General features: G+C 48.7%; 1 protein-coding gene across 1 annotated transcript in view; it reads left to right on the top strand.

Annotated features, from left to right (window-relative positions):
• CLSTN2 (calsyntenin 2) overlaps nt 1-22,638 on the top strand; it is a 610,129-nt gene that overhangs the window by 530,687 nt on the left and 56,804 nt on the right. The window lies entirely within an intron of this gene.

Here is a 22,638-nt window from a genome sequence, read left to right as displayed (position 1 = left end):
CCAGAGCAGGTTCTCTTGATGGAACACACTTTTCCTGAGTGGGTACCGTGTCCTGGGTTTGTGCTTGGTGCCAGGAATATGGGGCTACATCAGAGATGGCCCTTACCCTGTCAGGAAAAACCAGTCACTTAGCTCAGCAACCAGAGGACCTTGCTCAAGGAAATTTGGTTGGATGAATATCAATATGGACAGCCCTGGCTCACATTCTGTAACTATCTGTGCATGTGATTATGTGATCTTCCTCCATGAGAGCGGGAAGCTGGTCTGTCTGCCTTCCTGCTGTGTCCTGCTCAGCAGCAGACAGCAGCACCTGGCTCCACGTCGGAGGCTCAGCGAGTACATGCTGGATGCAAGAATGGATGGATGAAGTTGAACAGAGGTGGGAAGAGTTCAGGGGTCTCTAGGTAAATTCATTACCCCCATTTCACCGACAAGAGTCCTGAGGATGAGAACATGGAAGGGGCTTGTCCTAAGCCACACAGCTCCTGAATGGGTCTTTCCAAAACCCTGTGGCCTTTCCAGACAGCTCACTGCCTCCTGGAGAGACCCAGGGGCTTGTGTCCACATCCGTGACCCCTTACAGCTGTGAATCATACCACCCATCATGCCAGCCAGAGGAGGGAGACATGTCCCTATGCTCACCCTCCACCAGGGGTTCCCTGCCTGTTGGCAGCTCCCAGTGGAAGCTTGGGCCTCCCACCATGTAAGGAATATTCCACAAAGAGTTTGACAAACCAAACTCGCCTCTGCCAAGGACACTTACCAGCAGTTTGAATTATAACAATCAACCATGGATTTTTGTTTTAACTTAAGACAAAGATTAATATTTCAAGAGAACATGGTTCTAATTTACAGCCAAGACCTTTGGTTTAATCAGCAAAGGAAAAAAAAAGAAGTCTGTGAACATCGTTGGCTCACTCATGTTTTCCCATTGCACTCCTAGCTGGGTTTACCTCTTTGGCCTTTAATTATTCCATTCTCTCACATGGCTTTATCTCTGACACTTCAGGATGAAAATGTGATTTGCCATTCAGAGGTATCAGCAAAAATCACACTCCAGTCAGCAAATTGAGAGTCTGATAAAGGAACAGAGGGTTGGGCTGAGGCTCTGAAAGCATGTCTTTAAAGTGTTTTTAATTAAATCTGTTATTATTTAGGATGGTGGAGAATCATTTACATGCATTACAGGGTTTGTTTGGAAGCTCAGCTGTGCTGTTCCTGTAACTCTAGCATTAGTCATGGAACCTGAGCGCAATGTGACAGGTTGGCTTCTTCATTCAGACGTTGTGTGAGCAGCAGCCACCGTGTATACCTGCTTGGTACTAGGCACTAAGCTAGGTTCGGTAGGGGTCACACAGAAACACTCGGCAAAGCTCTTTCCCTGTCGTATCAGGGGCCGGATGACATTACCACGCTGTAATAAAACAGAAGGTGGGAGAAGAGGGTCAAAGGAATGAATAATACTGAGCCTCAATGCTAGCATCTGCTCTAGGGTCTTTGCCTGCATTCACTCTTCTGATCATACAGCCGTCTGCGAAGAACAATCATTACCCCATTTCACAGACAGGAGTCCTGAGGCTCGGAGCACTGAAGGGGTTTGTCCGAAGCCACACAGCTACTGGATGGGTCTCTCCCAAACCCTGTGCCCTCTCCATGACAGTACATGGCCTCCTGGAGAGGCCCGAGGGCTTGTGCCCACATCCGTGAGGGCTGGCCTCACCCCAGTGGTGAATCACAATACCCATCATGGTGGTCAGAGAAGGAGCCATGTTTATAGGCTCACTCTCCACCAGGGGTTCTCTGCCTGTTGTCAGCAAACCTTCCCAGACCCCTCGACTACAGGACCCACTATAAAAACTGTCGCTTGGTGTGCTCTTCCTTCAGAACATCTGTCACAACCTAAAATATATAGTTATTTGTTTGATTATTCATTTACTATTTCTCTCCCCTGCAACCTGGGAGCTTTACTTATGAGGGCAGAAACCTCACTGCTGTGGTTACCCAGACTTTCCAGCAATAGCACGGTCACTAGCAGAGGGTATTTATAGAACGAAATAAGAAGTGAGGGAGGGAATGGGGAAGGAAGGAGGAAGGAAGAAGGGAGGGAGGGAAAGAAGGGGGGAGAGAAAAGAGAAATTAGAACGTCTTTTTTAGGAACCCCTGTGATTACTACAGACCTTCCCAGTGTTCTTTTCCCTGCACTTCATGTCTATATTCTGTACTAGCATTTGTAGCCGGTAAAAGCAGACAAGCAAAAAAGCCTAGAGTTGAGTTATTCTCCACACTGACTGAAAGATCAAAAGATCAGCAGATCTCGGGCTCCGGGACCCCCAAACCATGGAAGCCTGTGTTACTTTGAGGGGTCTTGGAATCCTTTGCCCTGCCAAGGGCTTTGCCCGCATAGCCTGTATGTGCTTCTTGGGTTTTAAACTCTATGATCATTAATAAAATCATATATTCATATAAATATAAATAGTAGCTGAAGTCATATTATTCTCTCAGACCATGCATACTAAAACAACTATTGTAAAGCCTGAAATGTCGGAAATCAAAAAGAGACCCTCAGTGGTGAAAAAAACCATGGGAGCTACACTTCCAAATACTCGACACTTAGCTATGAATTCGGGCAGACCACTGAGAACCACGTCGTACGTGGGCTTCCTTCCAGAGCCCATCTCAGAACAGGGTAATGAATAGTAATTTCTACCGGATGCTCACTGTGTGCTGAGTGTCATATTGAGCACTTTTCATGCATTATTTTTGTTATCTTTATCATGACCCATTTGACAGATGAAGGAACAGAGGCTTAGGGAGTTTAATTTGCTGAGGTCACACAGGTAGTCGGTGGCAGAACTGGGAGTCACACGCAAAGCCATGCCACTTCAAAGCCCTTGACGTTAACCATGCACCATACCAGCTCACTGGCTCCGGGCTGTCTCTGGAGGACACCTGGATGGTACCCTTTCAGGCCATGCTGAAGGGTGTTAGAGGAGCCCGCCCCCAAAACTCACCACTAGAGTAATAAAGGGTGAGGTTGAGGAGAGTGGTCTCTACATCACCCATCACACGATGCCTCCTTTTGAGAACGTGCAAGAGAGATTTCTGTCTGGACTCTGTATAAGAAAAAGCTCTGCTTCTCTGTAACAAAAGGGCTCTTTTCGTTCTGTGAGCATGATAAGACAATATGACTCATCAAGTTTCTCCTTCCCGTTGGCTGTAGCCAACGCAGGGCCAGGCCCCACTCCTCCCACAGAGAGACGGTGTCCAGATCCGAGGTGGCCCAGAGCGGTGGCTGACAGACCCTCCTACCCACGTTTTCCCTTCCATGACTTCTTCTATTTCGTGACTTTAAAAAAAAAAATTGTCTACTGATTTTATCCTCACAAGCCATGCTCGGTATGTTTTGGATGGGCCAGGGTGTATATAAAATTCAACAATTATTTGCTGTGTGCTAATCCAGTCTCTCAAGAAGAGTCATATCCTCAAGGCACCTCCTGTCTTTTATCCCCTGAAGAGCTCCTAAGAGTAGCTAAAGTGGGTGCTTGAGGATGAATCGACGGCAACCACTAGCTGTTGTCACCACCTCGCTTTACACCACAAGGTGGCCTTGAACTCACATCTCATACCACGTAGAAGGCTTCGGTTTGCTGAAGTGTTTCCTCTAAGCCTGGGTAACATCTGTCATTAGAAACCCCAAGAATCTACAAGGACAGCATGTCCTTGGAATCCCCAACACTGAGCATTGTGTCTGGCATTGTGGGAAGTTGATCGATGTTTTTCCACTGAATCAAACAACTAACGATTATTATAGTATAATAATATAATATTATATTAATAACTTATTTATTGAGGATTTACTATATGCCCAACACTTCACTTGTCCGATCTTCACATAACTCAGCTCTTACCAGCTATGGCTCAGTCATATAATGTGATGAGGAAACCAGATTTTTCTAGGATAATGGCTTTTGCCAGGAAAAAAAATTCAAATAGCTCTCTGACTCTGAAAATGTCAACCAATATTGAACTCTTAGAGAGTCTGCCACCTCCAGATGCTCCTCTTTCTTGCTCTCAAGCTTTAACCTCTTCACTGCATGACTCACAACGGCCCATCTACCAACTGCGACAAAAACAATCTGCATTTCTGGAAGCTGGCAGCAAGGTGGCCTTTAATTACCTAATGTCTCAGAGGTCCCTAAAGTGTAATTAGTTTGATTGGACCTTGTAATTAAATGGTCAGCCAACCACGTGGGAGGACACCTTCGGCTTGGGCATTCTTTTCTTTCTTTTTCTGGGCTCAGGGCCTAAGAACTGCAAACCAGGAAACAAAGTCCCACCCCCACCCCCCCACCCCCCACACCCCCCCCACCCCCGGGTGCTGTGCTGCTCCTCCCGCCAGGGGCTGGTGGGGCAGCATTCAGAGGTAGAGCGGCTGGTCTTTGTGCGGGGTAGTTCTGCTCACTGGTAGAATCGCCCTCGGTGTAGCAGGTGGTATAATCCCTCCATCTCCGAATATTTGTCACTGAGTGTCTGTGATGGTGTGCCCAGGTGCCTGGCATCCCACCCCTTGCCATGCATGGGGTGCAGATACCTAAGACCTCTGGGAAAACACAAAGGTTCTCATTGGGGGAGAGCAAGGTGTGGAAATCAGGGCATTCATGGGGAGTCAGGGAGGCTCAGGTGAAAGGCCCCCAAGGAGGGGTTCAGGAATTCAGAGTCAGCTTGTGACCCCCAGGGATTCTGGACACAAAAACGATTCCTCATTCAACAGGCATTTTTCCTCACTGAATATCAGAGGCTGCTGCCCAAGCCAGCCTTGCTGGTAATTGTCTAAAGACCCAGAAAATATCTGGGAAATGAGAAAATAAACCAAGCAACCTATATACATACATGTGACCACAGAAGAAAAGCATATTTGAAAATGAGGAATCCGTTCAGAATATGTGTGAGGGAGAGAGAAACTTTCTAACAGATGTGGGCAGTCCCACCACGGAACCAAAGTAAACCCTCCAAGCAGGATGCTCGGTCATAAATCTGGAATGTGGATTGTGTTAAGAGTACGAGACACCAGGGTAAATGTTCCTGAATCAGAGCGCGGCATCTTACATTTTGGGCCCGCATTGATTAGTGTTGTTGATGTGGGCCGGCCCCGGGGTCCTTGGCTTTGCACGGGACAGAGGTCAAACGTGAGCCGGCAGGAAGTGAGAAGAGACTTGACTGAAGGTACAGAGAGAATGCAGGTGCAGACAGAGTGTCTGGAAGACTCAGAAAGGAAAAAAGAGAGTCTCTTTGCTCAGGGTCTGGGGTTTTCATTGAGGATTGTGGTCTGATGTACGTGTCCTCTCAGGCATCTAGCAACCAGTCAACACAAGGACCAGCATCCCGGTGTCCTCCGTAAGTCACTTGTTCCTTGGAGCCAGGGGCCTTGGCATCGAGATGTCTAGCATCAGTGGTCTGAAATGCACATATGATGTCTTTTTCTGGTCAGTCTTGCCTGGCCCTTCCTTAGATGTTATCTGTTGTTCTGGAAGACTCCAAAGAAATCATGAACTCCTGTCCCTTACAAGGAGGACACACATTATTTGCATTGTGAGGCATGTGTAAAGTGGGGTTGCGGGTCCTAGCAAGAATAAAAGCAGGAAAAGGAGCAAAAAGCAGATTTTCATGGAGTCCTTCAATTTCCCTGTCTCATCGTGTCGCTACTGCTGGCCTGGTTTTCACGTTTGTTTAGTTTTTTGGAGGAAATGCCGAGGAAGCAAGGCCACCTAGAATTCAGGAGACCTGGGCTCTGGCCCCAGTCCCCTACTCCAGAAGCTGCCTCTAATGAAGTCCTGCTACTTCGGCAGGCCTTACTTTTCTCACTGTAGAATGCATACAACACTTGCCCCCTTGTCCTCCCAGGGACTCTGTGGAGTACTTTGAACATAATAAAGTATTATTTCAAAGTATTATTTCATTAGTGGGAAATGCTATTGCCATTAATGATGGTTATTAAGTATCTATTATTAATACAAATTAATCCTAAATCTGATGAGGAATGAGGTGGGTATAAATCAATAAATAAGATCTAAATGGATGGATTTCAAGGCAGCAATAGTGATTGAGGACTGGTCTTACTTCTCTCACCTCTAGGTGGGTGCTGGGGGGACAGGGAGGCTCCCCTGCTTGACTGGAAGGAGCCTGGTTGTGGAGAGAGGCTGCCCTTCACTTACCTCGTCTGGTGCACAAGGCATCCCCTCCCCAAATCAACCCATCCCCTCCCTGACCTTGCTTTTGTTCTCTCTCTCATCCCCTTTCACACTAGCTAGCTTGCCCAAATTCCCACTCCTTCCTCCTCAGGCTGAGACTGAAGATGCAATCCAGACAGGGACAGGGACATCTGCGAGAGCAGTCCCCATAGCTCTCTTGCCATTGCAGGCCATCGGCTCCCGAGGCCGCCACACAAGGACAAAAGCCTGGTGTCAGTCCTCCAGCAAACCAGTGGGAGCAGCCCTCCCTGTTGGGTCTGAGGGCTAGGTGCAGGGAGGAGGGACACCCTGGCAGCTAAATGCTTAGGGATTAAATGGAATGCTTCCAGAGGCCTCTGGAAATATCCCAAGGTCTTCCAGCCTATTGTCACTTGACCTGCAGGAATCCTTCCCAGATGCACTATTCAAGCTCTCATCCAATACATGATTGTTTTTTCTTTCTTGAGTGATCATACCACATAATGATTTAGAACTTCTCAAACTTTAATGCACATGCGGATCACCTAGAGATCTCATTAGACTGCAGATTCCAATTCAGAAGGTCAGAGTGGGGTCTGAGACTCTAGCGTCTAACCAGCTCATACCGTCTGGGGCTGACTGATGGCTCACACTGATTAGCGAGGCTTTTCAGCAAGGCTCTAGACACAAACTCACTGTGTGACCTTACTTAACCTCTCTGAGCCTCTGTCTGTCCGTAATATGGAGAAAATAATAGTATTACCTCCAAGAGTCTTTGGGAGAATACATAAGACAATGCATGCAAAGTTCCCAGCCCAGGGAGTGGCACAAAGTGGAGGGGAGAGCACGGTACACACAGTAGTGGTGATCGCAGGATGCTAAAATGGGAGCTTTCTCCTAAGTGGGCCTTCCCCTGGGGAGGCATTTCAAAGAATTCGAAGAGCACAACTTTCAGGCTTAGAAAGCACCTCGGGCCCAAGGCAACCTCCCATGTCTAATGGAAAGACTTGTAGCAAATGAAAAACACACCTTGGACAGGCTGAGCAGGGGCAGGTGCAGAGGCCTGTGTTCCCAGGAGGGGCGGACAGAAGCCAGAGGCCGAGCTCCCCGTGCGGCAGCACAGGGTTCCTCGCAGAGGATGTCGGCGGGCCTTTCGGGAAAAGAGCCTTAGTAAGCAGCCGTTAGTTCATGGGGAACTCTGGCTTTGGGGAGATTCGTTAGGTATCCAATTTGCTGTGCGAGGCCAGCCCAGCCCTTCTCAGTATCTAAGTAGATGCGACTTTTGCTTATTTGTTCATCTAAAAGTGGTCATGGATGATGGATAATGAGAAACAGTCTTCGAAATACCGAGGGGACTGAGAGGTCAACACACTCTGTGCCTGATTTGGGGGGGCGGGCGGCGTGGGAGCGGCTGACTAAGGTGGAAGAAGCAGCAGAAGCAGGGGAGAGGGCAGAGCGGAGGCAGGGTGCAAGAATGGCATTTAGGACAAAAAGACAATGGTGAGGAGATCCTGTGTTTGGAGAAGCAAGGAGTGTGGGCTGAGATGCATGCATCTGTTTCTCTTGTTCCTGCATGTGTTACGGTGCACTTAGTAGCTTCAGACAACACAGTTATTATCTTCCAGTTTGTGGGAATTGGAAGTCTGAAATGGGCCTCGTGGAGCTAAAGTCAAGGTGTAGGAGGGCTGTGTTCCTTTGGAAGGCTCTGGGGAGAATGGGTTCCCTTGCCCTCTCCCCTGGAGAGGTTGCCCACCATCCTGGGCTCCATCTTGAAAGTCAGCACTCACACCACCCAGCCTCTGCCTCCACAGCCTCCCCCTTCTCTGACACCCCCTGCCTCCCGCCTTCACTTGTAAATACCCTTGTGATGACGCGGGGCCCATCTGGATAATCCAGGAAAACTCCCCAACCCAAAATCCTTCCCTTCATCACTTGTGCAAAGTCCCTTTGCCACTCGAGATAACACACTCACGGGTTTTGGGAACTAGGTAGGATGTAGACATCTTTGGGGGTGATTCTTCTGCCAACATGTTGGGAATGACTTCAGGGTAGCTCTCTCCCAGGATTTATTTTGTGGGAAACACAACTTATTAAGGAAGTTCCTAATTAAAAAAAAAAAGTTTATCCAAGAGGTCGGGAGAGAAGAGAAAAGAATTATTCGAGGCTGAGCTCTACTAGTGGTTTGTAGGGAGAGCTTCCCCTCACAGGGGCCTGGGGACCCATGGTATGCATGGCATATGGTAGGTCTCCTTCATCCAGGCCCCCAGACAAGCCTTAGGAGAGGCAGGGCAGCTGTGAGGGCCTCGAGAGCATGCTGTCCTTGGCCTTAACACATAAATCCAGATACTCCCTTAGAACCTCAGTGCAAGGAAGACCCTCTGTGTGCTTCTCCTTTCCTCTCTCCCTATGCCATGCTCACAATTGTTCTGCTACCAGAGCTGCAGGGTTTTTCCCACATAGAGCAATGCTCTGAGAGACCAGCTGGGTCTGACAGTCCAGTTCAACACTGGCACTGAGCTGGAGTTCATGCAGACCCCACAGCTTAGGACCCCAGACCCATGAGGCAGCCCTACATCAGAGCCAATAAGCAAGAAGTAGGTCCCCAGGTTACCCACAACTTCTGTCCAACTTGGCTACAGATCAGAGGTTCCGAAGACCCCGCCCTCCTTAGATTCGATCATTTGCTAGCACAGCTTGCAGAACTCAGGCAAACACTAGCTTACATTTATTAGTTTATTATATAATAAAGGATATGAGAAAGGATGCAGATGAACAGCCACATGAAGAAATGCATAAGGTGAGGTCCGGATGGACCCCAAGTGGAGGAACTTGTTCTGTCCCTGTGGAGTTGGGGTGCACCATCCTCCTATACTGGGATGCATTTACCGATCCAGAAGCTCCCTGAAGCCAGTACTGTTGGGATTTTTATGCAGATTTTATCACATAGACGTGATGGGTTATTAACTCTATTTCCAGCCCTCCTCCCTTGTCCAGAGGATGGGGGGTGGGGCTGAAAGTTCCAAGCTTCCAATCATGGCTTGGCTTTTCTGATGACTGACCCCCATCTAGGAGCTCACCCAGAGTCACTTCATTAGGACAAAAGATGCTCCCATCACCCAGGAAATTCCAAAGGATTTAGGAGCTTGCAGTCAGATGCTCCTATCACTCGGGAAATTGCAAAGGTCTTAGGAATGCTGTGTCAGGAACTGGTGCCAAGACTAAATGTTAGAACGAAAGATTCTCTTACCACCCCAATTTATAAGGGTTGTAGGTCAGGAATCGAGGGTAAAGATATAGATATAGATATAGATTTCTTATTATCTCACACTTAGGCATTAGAATAAATGCTCTGGAAGTGGTCTCAAGTCTGAGCATCAGCCTGCTTCTGCCAGATCACAAGAGAAGGAGCTTTTAGAGGCCCGGCCCAGCAGTGCCAAGGCTCCAGGTTTCCTGAGTGGCCCCTCTGCTTCTTCCACGTGGAGCAGGGTGCCTGGTGCATGGCAGGCTCCATGCATATTGCTTGAATGGATGAATGAATGCATATGGTTTACAGACCCTTTAATGGGAGGCTTTTATTATTATTGTTTAACAAGGGATTCTCCTTTTAAAAGTAGCACTTCCCAAATACATATAACATCTCAGTTTACTATTATTATCATGTGGGATTCAAAGAATTTTCTTTCCTCATCCCCAAAAAATGGTATCAACTCTAGGCAGCCCCTTTGCAGCTTCTGATGTGGTGAGTGATGGGATGGAATGCTGCATACATCCTTTCAACACTTTTTATGTCCCTAGCCCCACACTGTGAGAACATGGCGGGACCAGGTGAAGGCTGAGATGGATTGAATTGTGTCCCTCCAAAGAAGACATTAAAGCCCTAACTTCCAATAACTCGGAATGTGACCTTATTTGCAACTCAGGTTGTTGCAAATTAAATGAGTTCAGATGAGGTCACACTGGAGGAGTAGAGTGGGCCCTTAATCCAGTGTGACTGGTGTCCAGATACAAAGATGGCCACATGAAGACAAACACACAGGGAGAGAGCCACATGAAGGCGGGATTGAAGAGCTGCATCCACAAGCCAAGGAATGCCTGGGGCTACCAGAAGCTAGGAGAGAGACCTGGAACAAATTTTCCCTCAGATCCCTCAGAAGGACCAACCTGCCAACACCGTGATTTCAGACTTAGGGCCTGCAGAACTATGAGACCCACACGTTCCCATTTTCTTAAGTTACCCGGTGGGTTGTACTTTATCGCGGCAACCCTAGCAAAGTAATACAAAGGCCAACACAGAGTCATGGATGTAGGCCTTCCCAGCCTCCTTCGAAGACTTTGTAAAACCTGGTCCCTGCACAGGGTAGCTCAGATGGAAGCCAGGATGAATGAGCCACACTTGTCTCAGTTGATGGAGGGCCATTTATGTTTTCAGACATCCACAATCAGACTGAAGCTTGGAACCTGCACACGCTCGGCACCTAATCAGCACTCAGAAGTCCACACTGAGTGATTAATCTGCACAAGGAGCTGGTCAGAGCACCCCACCTTCCCTCCAAAGCAAGGGAAGGTTGGTGCTGGCTGGGTTTTTGTGTTTCTTTGAATGGCTTTTTGGGGGGGATTGGGGGAGAGATATTGCTGGATTTTAAACTGTTCCCAAATCTTTGTATGAGACCAAAACCCACGTGTGAAAATCCCACTTGGCAATTATCCATACAGACTGGTCTTAAGATCCTGGATGCCATAATGAATGTAAAACTGTAACTCTTCCCTAAAGAGTTCTCCAAGCTCCCCCAGACTCCACATGCCCGATGTCTTGGCTGTGGAATTCCAAGCAGAGGCACCCTGCTCCCACGCCTTCCCCGGAGGCCTCTCCCAGCAAGGGGAGCAGGGAATCCACACGTGGCTGGAATGGCTCCCTTCTGGGGCCATGATGCAGAACCATGGCCTTTCATTACACTCGGGCGCTCCAAATTCCACCAAAGCAGGATCAGCATGAGAAGCCCGAGTGGTGGGGGGTCAGTGCTGGAGGTGGAGCAGCTCCGTGTGAGTCGCACACGCCTCTCGGCTGCCCCCGGGGACAGCTAACAGACACTCCGGGCGGGCAGGCAGGCACGAGGCCGCGGCTGGTTTCTGGAGCCGGGACCTGAGGGAGGTCTGAGAAGCCGGACCTGCTCGCCGGCTGCCGCGTGCTCTGTCTTCCGAGATGGAAACGCTTAACCAGTACCATTCAGGAGCAACGCAATTTTCCAAAGGGGCAGAATTTATTATTTGAATTATTCAGGGGAGGTTTATTCAGCAGCACTGAGATATGAGATATGTCAACTAAATTATAATTATGTTTCTCTAAAGATATCCACTGAGAGAGTCCTCTTTTTTTTTTTATTTAAACTTGCAAGGAGGAGTCAGACTGTGTATTTATGAACAGCCAGCCTCAATATTCTGTGTGGCAGAATGAAAAATTAATTTTCTGCAAATACATTACCGAATAGTTAACTGCAGCTCAGTAACCTATTTGTTTAATATACTGGGGTCCTCCTCAAAGAGCTTGTGATGTATTCTCCTCTTCGCCAAGAGATAACTTTCAAAAGCACTGAGGACTAGAAACAGGAGTTCTGGGCTCCAGCCCCGCCACTAGCAAGCTGTGCGCCTCAAGCAAGCCCCCGCTACTCTCTGAGCCCGGCAGGCTGGCCCAAGGCTCCAGGGCCCCCCCCCCCCACCTACCCTTTTGCAGCTGCCCACAAGTGTCGGCCTCCCTGAGGGGGAAAACGGTGATGTGTGACTGCTTACTGCTGTTTATCTGTCTAATAAGGAATAAGAAAAGAAATTAAGCACAGAAAGAAACATTTTGTACCAACGTATTCCCTCCTTTCATTCCTCCTGCCAATCCTTGCTTCTCCTGCCAACGTCCTAGGAAATTGAGAGAGCCCTACTGGGAGAAGTCACACTCCTTCTGCCCATTTCTCCTTCCCCTTACCTACCGGTGGAAGGCCAAGGGCTCCTAGGATGAGACTTGTCCTCCTTGACCCAACATGAATCTTTACCACCCCACCTCTCTTGCTTTACACGGCCCTCCTAATGGTGCCTTCTGGGGCTCCAGGTCCTGTGAGTGCTCCTCTCACCCTCACTTCGGAAAGGTCATTTGGCACTTGGTACCCAGGATTTGATCTCCATCATGGCTGAAGGGCTGTGTGCCCAGGAACAGAGGAAGAGGCCAACGGAGAGCAGATGGGAGCTTTGCTGAGCATGACTGCCGTTCTTCCTTGCACCCATGCTTTTATGTGTGCAATCTGCATTCATCGAGAACCTGGAGTACAGACAGGGCCCTGCCTTCATGGATCGCAGAGTCAAGGGCTCGCCTGACCAGCAGGATAGTCACTAGCCATGTGTGTCTGTTGAGCAATCGAAATCTGGCCAGTTTGAACCAAGGTGTGCTGTCGTACACATACATACACAATGCATTGCAAAGACTTAACAAGAAAAAACAGATAAAATATATAAACATAAATATAAATAAAATACCTTAATTTTTAAGATTGATTACATGTTGAATGATACATGGATATATTCGATTAGAGTATATTATTAAAGTTAATTTCACCTGTTTCTTTTTAGTTTTTTAACACGCTACTAACAAATGTGAAATTATCGATGTGCCTTGAGTGTTGTGTGGGACTTGGGACAACCCCATGAGTTAGTTACCATGTTATTTGAATCTTTTAGATGAAGGAACTGAGGCACAGAGTAGGAATGTGACTCGCCTGAGATCACACAGCCAGGAAGTGGTCAAATCAGACTATGAACTCTGGAGACCTGGCTCCAGAGCCCCTGCATAGTAGGGCCCCTCTCTAGGGTCAGGCTGAGCAGTGAGCACTTTGTCTGTGGAAAGTGGGCACCAACCACACAGGTTTAGAGCAGTGCAGAGCCCAGTCTGAGGAGACAGGAAAATCAGTCTGGGGGGAGGGAGTTTGGGGTTGACACAAAGGGGTGCTGGCAGCTGCAGGGCCGAAGGTAGGGCAGAGACTGACCCTTCCATGACACCTGCTCTGCCAAGTCCTCTGCCCAGCCGGATCACAAGCTCTCCCTTCCCCTGCTGTGCTCCAGCCTCAGGGCCATTGTCTGTGCTGTTCCTTCCTCCTTGAACATTCTTACCCACATTGGCCCATTCTCCTACCTCCTTTCCTTCACCCTCACTTCCTCATCTCCACAACCAGGTCAGATCTCCCAACTACGAGCTCATATGGCATCTGGCACCTCCCCTGCATGGTATTTCTTTCAGATAGAACATTACATTATTCTTGTGAGTGTTCTATTTTTCATCTATTCCCTTAAGGAAGGAGCTGCTTCTGGTTTTGCCCACTTTCTATACTCAACACCTAGAATAATCCCTGATCTATAATTGCTACCAATAAATATCCATTGAATAAACAATCAAAACTTCCTGCAACACAGGTGTTTTAACCATTTTCAGATGAAGAAATTGATCATCAAATTTAAGTTTAAGAAAGTTTAAGAAAATTGCCCCAGGTCCCGGTCCAGGTAAGAGGGTACAGCTGAAATTTCCTCCAAGCTGACTCACTTCAGAGCCATCTTGGTGGGAATGCACAGAGATGCTGATACCCCCAGGATGGGTCCTGAAGCCAGAGGCCGGTGAGGAGGCCTTCACAACCCCTAGTCAGGGTCTTCTCTAGACCCACCTGTATCTGATGACCTTCACCCTCCTTCCTTTGCCTCATCTTCTGTCCAGAACCCTCCACGTGTGCTGGACCTGCTCAACCCTTTCTCTTGGACTGCCATGATGGGGAACTTGTCAGAATTCTAAGTATTTGACCCAGATATGGCCTTATCCCCAGAACCAGCCTCTAGCTTCCTGAGCTGGGCCCCCATGTCCCCCTTTTCTAGAGCATCCATGTCCAGTGTCGCTGGCATTTACTGTAATCGTGCATTCATTCAGTCGATCAGTTGGTCTGTAAGAGCTGATTGTTGAGTGACCATCATGCCCCTCATACTGTACCTCGAGAAGCTCACAGTCTTCTGTAGGAGAGGGCAGCACCCACCTCAGCCCCAAACTAAAGCATCTCGCTTTCGAGACCATTCCTTTCTCGGGGCAAGCGATCTGCTTGGTCTTTGTGCAATTGACTGTGATCAGGGAAAGAACACCTGAGGAGAAATAGTCCCTTTCCTAATTGTCAAATTTAAGACTCGGTGCTTCCTGGCCTGCCTCCACAGCTCCAATCTGCACCCTGGGGCCCTGACAGATGTCAGCTGTACCGTAAATGCATGAGGAAAATATCCCCAGTTGAATTCTATGGCACATCCTTGAGGCAAAAACTGAGGAGGAGGAAGAAAGCTTGGCAGGCTTAAGAGAGGCCTTTTGCTTTTGGGGCGAGGGAATCCTCATGCTCCAGAGGAAGAGCCGCAGGGAACATGTGAACAGAAGCAGGCAAGCCTCCTCAGAGGGCGGGAGGGATGAAGGGCGGGGGAGGGGAGAGACTAATGCAAACGCTGGAAAGTGGGACTGGCAGAAATATTCCTGCTTTGTTCACTGTCACATTCCCAGTGCCAGGAAAGTGTCTGGGGCATAGTGGGCACTCGGTAATATATGTTCAACAAACAGAATGAATTTCACAGCATGTGTCTCCTGAGATTTTTTTGTTTCAGACAATATTCTTAGGTACCAACAGGAAAACAAAGGAGGTCAACAGATTTGGTAAACTGACTATTCTGTTGCCCACATTGGCATATTCTCTGAGGCAAAGGTTCTCAAACTTGACCTATCTATCTGAACACCTGGAGGGCCTGTTGGAAACAGACCGCTGGGCCCCAACTGCAGTTTCCTGTTCAATGCGGCTGGGGTGGGGCCTAAGAATCTGCATTTCTAACAAGTTCCTAGGTGTCTGAGCTCAGGCTGCTATAACAAAATACCATAGATTGGGTGGTTTAAACAACAGACATGTATTTCTCACAGTTTGGAGGTTGAGAGGTCCAAGATCAAGGTGCCAGCAGATTCGGTTCTTGGTGAAAACCCACTTCCTGGCTTGTAGATGGTCGCTTTCTCCCTGTGTCCTCACATGGTAGAGAAAAAAGAGGGGCTCTGGTCTACCTCTTCTTATAAGGACACTAATTCTGGGGCGCCTGGGTGGCTCAGTCAGTTAAGCATCTGACTCTTGATTTCGGCTCAGGTCATGATCTCGGGGTCGTGAGATCCAGCCCCACATCAGACTCTGTGCTCAGTGTGGAGTCTGCTTGAGATTCTCTCTCTCCCTCTCCCTCTGCCCCTCCCCCCCCAATAAATCTTTTAAAAAATAAAATAAATAAGGACACTAATCCCACCAGGGGGCCCCCACCCTCATGGCCTCATCTAAACCTAATTACTTCCCAAAAACCTCGCCCCCAAATGGCATCCCACTGAGCATTAGAGCTTCAACATAGGAATTTGGAGAGGCTATAAACATTCAGTCCATAACCCTAGGAGGTGCTGATGCTGCTGGTCCAGGGACCACACTTTGAGAACCAGTGCTCTATGGAGTCTTGCTAAAAGAAACCTGTTTAACTGCATGAAATGAAGTTTTTCCAATTATGACCCTGACACCATTGTTCATGATACCATCCTGCAGGACTGTTTTGCAAAACACCCCGTTGGGAAAGAAGCCCGAAAGGGTCACACTTTCCTGAGTGAGGGCTCGTGAGGGGCCCCATCTGCCCTGGCTGGTCCCATTCCTCTTCCTCACTCCTGGGAGAGACCGAGCACTCAGAATGCACAATCTCCACTTCATTGAGGGCACATTTGCTGCCCCAACGTCTGGCTCCCACATTAACCTGCCAACCCTACTACCTCCATGGGGCTTTGCAGAATTTGCAGATCAGACCCAGGCTGGGGAGAGAAGCTTTGTCTTGCATGAGAGAATAACTGAAGTGCAATTTTACTACATGAAATTGAGGCCATCAGTAAGAGCTGGAAGTTAAGGGATCTTCCCAGGGTGTCCTCCAGGGGTGGGGAAGAATGCCATCTGATTGGCATTGTTTAAAGCCTGCGGTGGGGAAGCCTAAGCAGCTGGTCCAAGAAGGTGATTACATAGACGAAAATCATAGCATGGTGCCAGGGTACCAGCCATATCCTCCGTGCGTAGTGGGTGTGTTTTCTCTCCCTGTGGACGAGTCTCAATCCTGGGCGCACACAAGTCATGATTTACATGGTGCAAGCACAAACTGGAAGGACAGTTTTTCAGGATCGTTTTGGGGATTTGCCCAAATGTTGCTCAAGCAAATTGCAACTGGGGTGGTCTCTCTGACACAAGCTACCTTTCATGTTTCCTGTTCCCCTGTGCTCTGCTGCCCTGAGTCAGCAATTGCTTTCTGACAGAAGGCCCAGTGGCTGCTTTCTGCGCTGTCCTCATCACCTTCTGCAGAAAACATACCGCACTTCTCCCAGCCAGCTCGGAAGCGCAGGCACCCTCCTGGGAAGATCTTAGAGAGATTTGCAAATAAGAGTGGTATCTTTGCTTTGGCATGAGGTTGGTCGTGGCACTAACCAAAACTGCAGCTTTCCAGACGTTCCAAAACCTGAGGCCAGAGGGTCTTGCAAGTTCCCAGTGCGAACCGGATTTGCCTGGTTTCAACCCTCCTGGTTCAATCACTGTCCATTTCAGGAAAGGAAGTTCAGTTTTGACCTACCCTTCAAATATGTCCTGGGGGCCAGGGGGCTGTGGAGCTCTGTGTGTCCACTGTCATCTGATTTCACACACGAGAAGGCTGCGGAAGTAAACAATGGCTTTCTAGAACGGAAGGCACTACAATAAGGTAGTACATGCCTTGTGTGGCACTTGAGGTCCTCAGGAGCCCCGCCCCACTGCTGTCTCCCTGCCCCCCACCGGCTCCCTCCCCACACACATCTGTCAGGCTCTCTGCTGGAATGTGTCCTGTGATCATCCATAGAATCCATACCTCTTCATTGCTTTATCAAATCCTCATTTTTCTCTAATCTCATCTATCACCCATTTCTCTGATTCCATTGTCAGTATTCTTGATTTATTTTTAGTTCAATAATTGTGTCTTTTATTTCTGGAATTTTTCTTTGATTCTCTTTCAAACCTGCCTTCCCCTATTTCCTTTCTAATAGCTCCATTTTCTGTGGTTACCGAAACATGGGTTTTTGATCATTTGTTTTGTCTGCTTTTTCTCTCACACACAAAGGATTGCCTCCTCTTTGTTTTGTAAATTTTAACTCTGAGCTCAAGACCCACAGGAATTGTCCTGCCCAAGCCCTAGGCAGGTGATGGACACATCTCTGTCAATAGATTTTGAGGATGTCTTTTCGGGAGGACCTAAAGACTTGGCAGATGCATTGTTAAGTTCATTTCTGAGTTCTGGATTTCTACACTGGCCGGGCTGTGTACATTTGGAGCCGATGCACGTGCACAGAGCAGCCTTGGGGGTCTAACGTCTCTGAGGTGACTTGTTCCAGAGCCCTTGACTCCCATTGTCCCAGGTCACAGGCTTCAGACTGTCCCTCTGCAACTGCAGGCTTTATGCAGCCCTGTCAGCCTCGAGTTTCTCCGTGTGGCCGACCTGAGTCTTCATTCCTCTCTCCCAGTGGCTCTGAAACCACGGCTGAAAGGGTGGGCCCTAGCCCCTCAGCAGCCATTCAATTTCTTTTTTTTGTTGTTTGTTTGCTTTTTATACCTAAGGACTTCTCTTTCTAACTCTCTTATTTCTGTTTTATGTTATTGTTGTTGCTTTATTTTATGCAGCATCTCATTCCATATCTGCTCAGGCTGAAAATATGTGCTCAGCAGGGTATAGGCTTTATTTTAGCTCAATTCACACAATAACCCTATGATGTAGGTACTCTCATCAACCTCAGGATTTAAAGTCAGGATTTAAAAGGCTCAGTTATTTTCCCAAAGTCCAGAACATGATTGCCCAGAAGTTCCTAAAGCAGGTGTGACAGCTGGCCCATCCCCCACGGGCTCGGCCTGCAGACCGCCTCCTGGGAGCCCTCCTTGCTGCCTCTCCGCTGCTGCTCCCAGCGCAGCCGCTCACTAGCAGGCTGCAGGCTTGGCCCCACCCACGCTCACGCCAGAGCTTTCTTGCCATCCCCCTGCTGCAGATGGGCCTCTCCCCTTGCTCCATCTTGCACTAGCCCCTAGGAACACACCTCCTCAATCTCCCCCCTCGAGTACATGTTGTAAATTCTGAGTGGGAGTAAGGGTCAAGGGATGAGGATGGATGAGAGAGACATGTCCGGACTTGGCAGCACACTGGCCAGAGGGAGGGAAAGAGGGAGATAGGCTAAAACCATGTCCAGGGTTCTGGCCTGGACGACAGCTGGAATGAGGAGCATTTGCTGAGGCAGGGACACAGGACGGGGCCGGGGGGAGCTGGAGCGTGGGAGGTGTTGGGCTCCACGTGGGACACGGTGAGTCTGAGTGCCCGTAGCATGTCAGGTGGGCCGTGCGGGGACAATCTGACATGCAAGTCCATCACTCAGGAGAGAAGTGTCTGCTCCAGACCCTGATTTGGCAGTGCGTGTGCGAAGCTGAGCCACTGGCTGTGCATGAAATAGACACACAAGAGGCTGAGTGTGGAAGCCAAGTGGGCTGACATCGAACTCCTGACATACACTCCTTGAGATCAGAAACCATGTCATTTCTCTTGCTTTATCTTCTAAAGGTGCCGGAGACAGGCCCTCCTCCTGTGGAGGGTTGCGGCGAAGATCCCATAGCATAAGGGATAGGAAAGGCTGCTTTAATACAGAGAAGCACAGTCCAGGATTGATTGTTGTTATGACTACCGTCCTCCTCCTCCTGCCCCAAACCCCCATACCTCCTACAGGCGGCAGGATGAAAGCAGCCCTGGTCCTGCTGCTTCATCTCCCAGCCTCGCCTTTCCCAACCCGGCCTGGCCCCTCCGCGCTCTGTCTGCGCTTCTTCCCGCCTCCCAGGGCAGATATCCTTTGAAGGGCCACATTGCAAGTTCGGAGCTGGTTTTTCCAGGAAATCCGGTATTTTGAATGCAGCTATTCCACGTGAGATACATTTCCCTCCCACCTGTTATGTGCTAGGGGCTGACACTTTAAAGGATATTTGGACCAACCAACCAGTCAGCAGCCTGATTTCCGCCTCCCCTCTCATGGGAGGCTTCCATGGCCCCTGACTCACCCTGGAGTACCAGCCTCCTGCCAACTCAGGCCCCGCTTGGCATTGTCCCTGCTCAACACGTGTCCCTGGGTCTCTGGTCTCTGGGTCGCTTGCCGGCTCAACAGCAGCTGCAGCTGCCCACCCTGGGCACACAACTGCACGTGTCCAGGGACAAAAGTGTCTCTGGCCCAGCAGAGGCCCTGGGCGTCGCCTCAGCGGATGGCACTGGACAGGCTTGGTGCCACTGTGTCCCCCAGTGATTCATGAACAGGCAGGAATTCAAGTTCTTCTCTCTCCCCCCGACCCTGGGAAAGGTCACTTTGCCTAATTTCCTTCTTTCATGGTTGAGCCATTGCACGGACACATTTATTTCTGCTGCCTCCTGGCTTGATCATTTTTCAGTTACAGTTTGTCCCTCCAATTCTAGCAGAGGGCTAATGTGGGTCTCTTCCCGATCATAGATCCACATGAGTGAAACCCTAACTAGGCATTTCCTTTAGCTGCCATCGTAGATTACTTGGTGCGAGAAGTCTGCAGGCATAAGCCTAGTCTGAGCTAAAAGCCTGTTTAGATGCCCAATCAGGAAGTACCTGAGGAAGCTCCCCAGCATTCCTGCCTGTGAATCTAGCTGAGGCTGCTCCCCACTCCCAGAAGACCCTCCCTTTCGACTTTGGAGAATATAAATTTTGCGGTCTTTTATGAACCATATTAAAATGAGATAAAATGTATCCCCTTTCAAATTGCCAGGATTCTATATTTTATTAATACTCAATGTGGTAAGGGTACATCTCATGAGCACTCTTACAGTCTGCAGGCAAGAGAATAAATAGGCACAAACTTTTGCAGAAAAAAAAAAATTGACAGTGTGTATCAGGAGCCTTCAAAACACCTTCAACCTGGGCACCTGGGTGGTTCAGGTGGTTAAGCCTCTGCCTTCGGCTCAGGTCATGATCCCAGGGTCCCGGGATCGAGTCCCACAACCAGCTCCTTGCTCAGCAGGGAGTCTGCTTCTCCCTCTCCTTCTGCCATTCCCTCCGCTTGTGCTCTCTGGCTCTCTCTGTCAAGTAAATAAATAAAATCTTTAAAAAAAAAATCTTCAACCTTTGGCCCAGTAGTTCTACTTCCATGAATCTTTCCCAAAGATATAATCAGAAATACAGACAAATACTTATGCATAAAGAAATACAGCATTATGTTACAGTATCTTTTATATTGCTGTTACATAATTAATACCTGATAATAAGGGAATATTTAAATATAGTGTAGTATATCCATATTATACAGCCATCAAAACTGAAGTTGGTAAAGGCATTTTAATGCTGACAATAAGTGAATCTAGCAAACTTTCAAATTGTAGACCCAGTGTGATCCAAACTGACCTTCCCCCACTGTTTCACAGGATGCTTATAGGAATGCTATAAATAGAAAAGTTCCATTTTCCAACAAGGTTGGAAAGTTATAGGCATATACTTTGATGCTACTGGAAGCCTTGTATAGGCAAATAAAATGGGAAATAAAAAAAAAAAATAGGCTCAGTATACAGGGTCACTGTTTTTATGCAGGGCATCCTAGGGACTGCTGCTCATGAAGCACATTTCAGAAAACCCTGGAGGCAACACCTAGGAAAAGATTGCCATGTTGAAAGGGGTCATGGCTACTGTTAGTCATGGAATTATTTTCTTTCTTCCTTGGAATTTTTTGAATTGCCCTACAAAAATGTCATAAGTGTCGTGAAAGGAAGCGAGCCAGAGGATCATTCTCCACCCAGCGTCAGCAGGTGTAGAGTGCTATAGAGTCAGCCAGCACACGGATTCAAAATGGCAGTCATGCCTGAGAGGGCAGCAACGCAGAGGGTGGGATGGAGGCCAGGAGAGGGGAGCCGCCCAGCGCTGCCTGGTTGACTCTCATGCTCTGCCTACACTGCAAAGGGCATGGGGTGCAGTCAGGGTCACAGCTCCGCCACATGCTCCTACCCCACCCGGGGACTGGCCAGGGATTTCTCCATGCCTCAGAGACCATCCCCAGGATGGGAGCCATCTTCCCACGTTCTGGAATATGCTGCCTGCCTATTCTTGATTGCAGACTTCAAGTCCAAGGTGCATTGGATGGGCCTGCTTGGATTTGATGGCTCCTCCTTAGTTCCCCACTCTTCTACTACCCCTAGACTCTGTCTCCACGTCTTCCTCTGTGCCACTCCCACACCATTGGGTCAGCCCAAGAGCCTGCCCCAGCCCAGCATCTGGTCTCAGGCATGTAGCCAGAGGGATGTAAACTTGGTTAGGACCTCAGAAGCAGGTACTGAGCTGTACATGCAGTGGGGTGTAACAGGATTTTGGAAATACTTGCTTGGACACCTCCTGATTACCGTCCAAGGGCCCCTAAAATATTCATCAGGCTTTATCAGGCTAATGGGCTTCAAAAGGAGCAATTTTCTGAGACATGAGACAGGACAATATAAAAAGAACATTAAGGAAAAAAGTCCTATTCCAAAATGAAAAGGAAAAGATCATTTAGCATCCCTGTTGGTGTTATCTATTCATGAGAAACAGCACATTTAACCCAGAATGGGATGTAGGAAGGGCTCTGATGCCCTCACCTTAGGGTCATCTTCAGGCAGAACTCATCTATCTTCACTGACACAGATGGCGGGGGCAATGGAGACGAGGATGCAGTGAGAGACACTTCAGAGGTGGGCTCCACAGGGTGCAGAGGGATTTGAGGGAGTGGGGGTACGGAGAAGGTCGAACATGAGTCCCAAGGCACTGGCTTAAGGGATGAGAGAAGGGGCACCATTCTCCAGCTTGGCCACCTTCCTGTCTCCCTTCCTAAGGCCCACTTGGTATCTATTTTGTCTTGGTTTCTATTTTGGACTGTGCTGTGGGAATTCAGCTCCTTGAGGTCAGGGATTATGACTCCATTCTAGCCCCCAGTGTCTCTACCCACCCATTAAAGTTAGGTTTTGGTTACCAGCCCTAAGACCAGGAATCTTGGGCACAAAAGTTGTGAGAGGCCATAAGTGTAAGAGTGGTCTGTACCTGTCCAGGCCAGGAGGACCATTTATGGTCCTTCTCTGCCTCCCCATGTCCTCCAAAGTAGGATGCAGGTGAGTCCCCCCAGGAAGACTGTCTTTCTCAGAATGTATTTTGCTCGAGTTGAAGGGGCCATGAGGTTACTCCTTGGTTGCTCCTGAGACAAAGGAATCGGGGGCTCTTACTCTTCTGTATTCCATCCTCCTTCCTCGTCCCCTGTTCTTCGCCTTCTCTCTTGCTCTTTTCTAGCCCCTAATTCTCTCCCATTTT

The sequence above is a fragment of the Halichoerus grypus genome, chromosome 1, assembly GCF_964656455.1.
Source record: "Halichoerus grypus chromosome 1, mHalGry1.hap1.1, whole genome shotgun sequence".
Taxonomy (NCBI): Eukaryota; Metazoa; Chordata; class Mammalia; order Carnivora; family Phocidae; genus Halichoerus; species Halichoerus grypus.
The sequence above is the reverse complement of the archived record's forward strand: the minus strand, read 5'-3'. Positions and strand labels throughout refer to the sequence as shown.